The 6,773-nt window shown below is 53.3% G+C and overlaps 1 pseudogene; it reads left to right on the top strand.

Moving 5' to 3' along the window:
- The first annotated feature begins 2,107 nt into the window (after positions 1–2,107).
- LOC115392900 (adhesion G protein-coupled receptor A1-like) lies at positions 2,108–6,241 on the top strand (annotated as a pseudogene).
- Positions 6,242–6,773: the final 532 nt, after the last annotated feature.

Raw genomic sequence — 6,773 nt, 5'->3', positions numbered from 1 at the left:
TGACGGGAGGTGGAGCAGGTGGAGCTGGGCGGTGGTTGCAGCTGTTCCAGAGATATGAGGAGTGTGACGAGACGGGACAGGGCTCGGATCAGCAAAGTCCGGCTGAGGCCACGTTTACACACAGCTGGGTGTTTAAAACACGTTTCTTTTACACGAAGCGGCATTAAACCTGGTTCAGCTGCTCTGAGCAGCCTGGCCTGTAGGGGGAGAATCCTCTGTCAGCTGCTCCTGCAGTGTGTGTTGTTCTCCACCAGGGGGAGCGCTGTAGCAGACGCCTCGCTGTAGAGAGGAAGTGCGCTCAGGACAGACTAAAGCGAGCTCCAGAGTCACACTGCGTGTGTTTACATCAGACTTTTAAATTCAAATGAAGGTTAATTCTGCTCTAAAATGGCCATACAAACACCTGAAAGCTTTATTTAGAATTAAGTTTTATTTTGAATAATCTGGCGCTAGTTTATTGTCCTTTGGGAGTGAAACCATATGTAAATTAGGCAACTTAATTCCGGTCGTTCTGTGATGCAGTATGCCAAGATGGCGGCTGGCGGCAAGAGTTTGACTCATCAGGAGACGATTTATTTAATGGGAGCCTCAGAAGAAATGGATATAATGAAAAGAGCATAACAGTGCAAAGCTGTAGCATCAAAGCTAACCGAGAAAGAAAGAGAGAAAATCGCTGTCAAACGGAACTCTTCAACCCCCAGAGTTAAAGAGGATTTAATCCTTCATTTTTCACGTGTAAACACCAAGATCATGACTATACTTCTGAATGATTTAATTCAGAATAAATTAATTCTGAGTTAAGAACACCATGTGACCGTGGCTAGTGGACGTAGAGTTTTGAGGTCGCTGTTGTTGTTACGCCTCGGGAGAGGCTTGACCGGAGAGGTCCAGATGAAGCTCTGAGCTGGGAGAAAGCCGCCGGTCGAACTTGTGCTGGGAGAGAGTCCTGCTGTGGCCCGGCGTTTGGTTTGACTTCATATTTCAGGAGCTGCTGGTTCCATGTTGTACATGTTTAATGAAACGCAGCCGGTTATTTTAGGAGCTGATGTCACGGAGCACTCAGGAAATCCAGCCAGGAGGAAGACAATGAGCTCCTCTGCTTCAGGAGCTGCTGTTCACTCTTCACCACGGTGGTCACATGTAGAACACATGAGAAAGTCCAGCGTTCTGCCAAAACTCACTCTTCAGTCTGGACATTTGTTTTGCTAAAGATACAGTAGATGAAACTGTTGAGTGGATCTAAATGGATGTGAAGGAAGCCATGATGGGGACGATGGACGAGATCTCCGTTCTCCTCCAGCGGCTCATTCGGTCATCCTTCAGCTCTGCGTTGCTGTGAGACTCTGTTACAGTTCATTAACGCTCTCCGGATGAACATCGACGCAGGCTGGAGTCACTGCAGGGCTTTGGAAAGACGCAGCGCAGATCGCCTCAGTTAGCTGTACGTAGCTCCAGGACCTCCCGATAGCTCCAGATAGCTCCAGATAGTTCCTATAGCACGTAGCTTCAGTTAGCTCTACATCTTCATCCCCAAGTATCCTCCTGATCCCATAGCTTCGGTTTAATTCTAGTGATGGCTCAGCAGTTCATGAGGACGGGAATATAGTCGTAACACACCGTCAAAAACAGTTCTCTACACGTCAGGACAAGCTGAGCATCGAACCGCAGACTCTGGGATTGGACAATGATCCGCTGTACCAACTGAACAACCGGACCGGATCCCAGGTAGCCAACTGCTTTGTGCTAAAGTTTCAGTGTCAGAGCCATACGTCAACCCCGGATCTGTAAATGACCTTTGGCTAAGCCCCCCCCCCAGTTACTGAGCTGCAGTAGAGTTCAGAGCAGTTTGTAGTTTACGACGGCGAGCTGCTGCTTCGTCGTCCTGATGGGCTGTGAGGGCCGCGATGGCAGTGCTCACTGCTTAGAATTCTCTTTTCATATACGTGGCTGAGTTTCCCTGCTCGGCTCCAACCGCCGGAGGACCATCTGGGCCGTTTTGTAACATCTACTGGCAGCAGTCAGGCAGCGTCCGAGCCAGCATTGTGCTGGTCCAGTGACGGTGTAGGTGTAGCTGTGGGTGGCGGGCTCAGAACGGTGACGGCGTGGTTCTCTGTTCCAGGATCTGAAGCGAGTGCTGTCCTTCCCTCCATACCCCGGGGATTACCTGCACCCAGTGGTGTACGCCTGCACCGCCGTCATGCTGCTCTGCCTGCTCGTCTCCATCGGGACGTACATCGTCCACCACAGGTGAGACACACGTGACTCAGAATCTTTCTGAGTTGTATTCCAGGTCATTTCAAAGTCATGACGGACAGGTAACCCTCACCTCTCCTCACTGTCGGCAGCGTGATCCGCATCAGCAGGAATGGCTGGCACACACTGCTCAACTTCCTGTTTCACACCGGACTGACATTTGGAGTCTTCGCCGGAGGCATCAATCAGATCAGCCTGCCTTTTGTGGTCAGATTGTAAGTGTGGCTTCTCTTGCTTTCCTGCCGTTCGGCGGCGCGCTCGGTGATGCCGTCGTCTACGATGGGATCGCAAATGTTGTTTTGACGATGTGCAGTTTCACATGATGAAGTCTAGAAAAGAAAACAAAGGGCCGCAACACATTATTTCAGAGGGTATTAACGTGATTCCTCCCTCGTCAGCTGGTACGAGGATGAGCATCTTCCTCATTCTGAAGCAGCGTTTTCACCTCTTTTCATCGTCCCGGAAGAAGATCACAAACTAGCTCACCAGATCAGCCGTTAGCTTGGTAGCTTAGCCACTGGTATCAGCCCTGTGTTTACATGGGACTTTTTATTCCTCTATAAATCTGAATAAAGCCTAATTCTGCTCTAAAATGACCATCTAAACACCTGAAAACTTTAATCAGAATTAAGTTTTAATCCAAACAGACCGGCGCGTTTATTCTCCTTTGGAAGCAGAATTATCTGCTAATTAGGCAACTTCATCCTGGTTGTTCTGCTCCGTCGTGATGACGCAATTTTCCAAGATGGCGGCCCGCAGTCCGCGTTTTGACTCATATGGAGACAATTTATTTAACGGCAGGATTAGGAGAATTGGATTTAATGAAACTAGCGGATTGACGGGCGCTTAACAACGCGGACATTTTCAAAGCTGTAGCGTCAAAAGTTAATAGAGAAAAAAGAAGAGAAAAGAACGCTGTTTACTTCCGGTAGACGTCAGTACACCACGGCCGCCCCGTCCAATCAGAACGCTCCACAGACCCCGGCGAGAGAGGAGTTCATCCTTCATTTTTCCCATGTAAAGACCAAGCTCAGGAATATAATTCAGAATTACTTAATTCAGAATAAACCAATTCTGAATTAAAAACACCCTGGAACCATACTCGATCAGCTGTTAGCTTCTTAGCTTAGCTACTGACAGAAACACTGATCACAGTTTTCATATTACATGCATGTGTTGGTGGAGATCCTCTGAAAACAATGTGTGACACTGTTGTTTATAAGACTTCCAGTTTCAGAGGAAAAACATCATCGGTGTAAAATATGAATTTCTCTCTGGATTTGAGATCAGCAGATTGGAGATGAAACTAGCTAGTTTTTTTTTTTCCTGCTCATGTGCTAGCATGCGGCACTCTGGAAAATGAAGTTTATTTTAGATCATCTCACTTCTTCCTTCAAGGATCCGTATCTGCCCTGTTCTGCTGCATTCCAACCGAAGTGCATCATAAATTAAATATAGCTACAACATGGGTGTAGTTGGGTGCAGCAGTGCAAAAGGAATCGGATGCAGCGCAGCAGCGCTGTTTCTCCTGGTTCACTGGACATATTTCAATGCATTTCTCACTCTGGACCTGCTCGGTGTGCAGGCCTCAGACGCCGTGCGCGCCCTGCACGCCGTGCACGCACATCAGGATGCAGTTTGTGCTTTGGGATGATTGACCACCAATAAACTCCAACACATGCTAATGGAGCGCTGCAGGATGTGGCGTTTAGCATCTTGATTAAAGGAGGTCTGTGGTTAGAATGTTAGATTTACAGGTTTCATTTTCCAACGATAGCAGATGGCTAGCTTGCTGCTAGCTAACATGCTGCTAGCTCATGGAGTCAGAGGCAGAGATCTACTGAATACATTCAGTAGAAGAAGAAAAGTCCTCTCTAGATTTTTGGTATTTTCCATAGAAGATTATTTGAAAGCTTTTGAGTGATTCAGCAGGACTGATGGTTCCAGAATGAGTTCCCCGTTCCGTCTCAGCTCCTCAGTGGGTTCCAATGCCACGTTCTCCCCTCAGGTCGGCATCGTGCTCCACTACGCCTCTCTGTCCACCATGCTGTGGTTAACATTCACCGCTAGAAACATCTGTAAAGACGTGTCCAAAGACCCGCTGAGGACTCAGGACAAGACCGGAGCGGGCCACACCCGGCCCAAACCCACAGTCCTCAGGTGAGCTTTCACTCTTTGGGCTGCATTTCATCATCTGAAAAGTGTTTTTGAAAATGAAAACGTGTCAAATTTGCTAAAAAAAAAACTGTCCACTGTCAAAATGACTAAAGCTGCTGGAGCAGATTAAACGTCAGGCAGCATTCTCTGAAGACCCGGCAGAACCGATCCAACATGGCCGACCTCCCGTGTGCCTGGTGCTGACGCTGAATTCCGCCCTATGCAGGTTTTATCTGGTCAGCGACGGAATCCCTCTGCTCATCGTGGGGATCACAGCCGCCTTCGGCCTGGAGAACTACGGCAGCAGGGACCGCTCTGTAGTAAGGACTGCTTCGTCCTCCCGGTGAGGGTCTTGGTGGACCGGTCAGTAACGGGAGCGTTGTCTTCTTGCAGCTGCTGGATGGCCTGGGAGCCCAGCCTGGGGGGTTCTACGCCCCCGTCAGCCTGCTGGTCCTGGTCATGTCGGTCTACTTCCTGTGGACGTTCGTCCAGCTGAAGCGCCACCCGAGAGGAAGTACGAGCTGCGGCTGCTGACGGAGGAGCAGCAGCAGCTGTCCTCCGTCGAGTCCTGCAACCCGGACGGGGGGACGGCCCCGGGGCCCGCCGGGGACTGCCCCCCCTTCGCCGCGGGGGTGTCGGTGCTGGCCAACGAGCACTCCTTCAAGTCTCAGCTGCGGGCCACGGCCTTCACGCTGTTCCTGGTCCTGTCCACGTGGGCGCTGGGCGCGCTGGCGGTCTCCATGGGACACTTCCTGGACATGGTCTTCAGCTGCCTGTACGGCGCCTTCTGCGTGACGCTGGGCCTCTTCCTGCTCATCCAGCACTGCGCCAAGCGGGACGACGTCTGGCACCGCTGGTGGGCCTGCTGTCCGTCCAAGACCAAGACGGAGGACGGGGGCGGGGACGGGCGGCCCGGACGTCCATCAGCCGCACTGCCACATGAGCTCCCCGGGCTCGGGCAAGCAGCCGCTGCTGTCCCCGCCCCTCATGCACGCCTCCTTCCACAAGATGACTCCTCCCCCCCAGAGCCCGACGCCCAACCACACGGGGCCGTGCTGCGTCGCCGTCATGAGCCCCGTGAACTCCGCCCCCGTCTCGTCTCTGGCGGAGCCGGCGTCCTCGCCGCGGCCGCAGTCGCTGCCCGACGAGCTGCCCCCCCCCCCCCCCCCCTGCAGAGCTGCCTGAGCGACCGGGCCAAGTCCCGCTCCTTCAGCCGGCCCCGCCCCTGCCTCCAGGACTACCGCGCTCACATGGCCTCGGCCAGCATGGACGGCAGCGTGCACGGCTCGCACCTGGACAGCCCCCTCGCCGCGCACCGCCCGGACGCCTCGCCGCTCCCGGACCTCCAGCTGCCATGCCCCAGCCCCCACCTGGACAAGCAGCTGGCGTCCTGCCAGGCGCTGCAGCGCCAGACGTCCTGCCAGAGCGTGCAGGACTCCATCGCCTCCTGCCACGCCCTCAACATGCACGACAGCATCACGTCCTGCCACAGCCTGCTGCTGCCGTCCCAGGGCGCCGCCGCCTGCCAGTGGCACCTGTATGGCTCGGCCGACCCCCGCCCGGCGCCGCCGAGCCCTTCGCCGCGCCGTACCAGCAGATCCCCGACAGCTACGGCTGCCCGCCGCGGGCCGCCGACAGGGACAGGGATCTCCTGTCGGTGGAGGCGGAGCAGAGAGGCTTCCCCAGGAACACGCTGCCGCGGCAACACGCCACCATGAGCCGGCGGGCGGCCATCGGCCGGAACAGGAGCCTGCAGGAGGACGGCCTGTTCGGGTCGGACGCCACCGGGAACATCCGGACTGGACCCTGGAAGAACGAGACCACGGTATAGCGCCGGACTCCCAGGCGTCCGGCGTCTGCCTCCCCTGAACCGCAGGGGGCTCCGTGTCCTGATATCTAACGTCCCTTTACGACAGAGTTTAAGTGTGTTGCTGAAACATTTTTATATCTGGGAAAGATCCATGAGATTCAACGGTGCAGTCGGTGTCGCAGGAGAACGAGCGGAACGGAAACATGACGGTGATGCTGCAGACAGAACACTCAAACTGATGAACCCCAGCAGGAAGTAGAATGAAGCAGCTGGACTCTTCACTCTGAACGGCCGGGAGCCACCGAGGAGGTCCGGGTTCCGGGCAGAGCAACCCAGAACCCGAACACTGGACATTAAGGCTGTCAAACAGCAGAATTCACATAGTTAATCACCAATAATCACAGATTCACTATATTTAATCAAGATTAATCACAGAATTCCACAGTTAATCATGATTTATCACACTTAGAATTGCATGTTTTTGTCTTTCCAGGCAGTTTTATGCCCATAGCTTAAAGCATTCAGTCCAAACAGGAAATTCAATTCTGTCATT

This window comes from Salarias fasciatus, chromosome 8 (genome assembly GCF_902148845.1).
Source record: "Salarias fasciatus chromosome 8, fSalaFa1.1, whole genome shotgun sequence".
Lineage (NCBI taxonomy): Eukaryota > Metazoa > Chordata > Actinopteri > Blenniiformes > Blenniidae > Salarias > Salarias fasciatus.
Note: the sequence above shows the minus strand (reverse complement) of the source record. Positions and strands in the feature narration are given on the sequence as shown.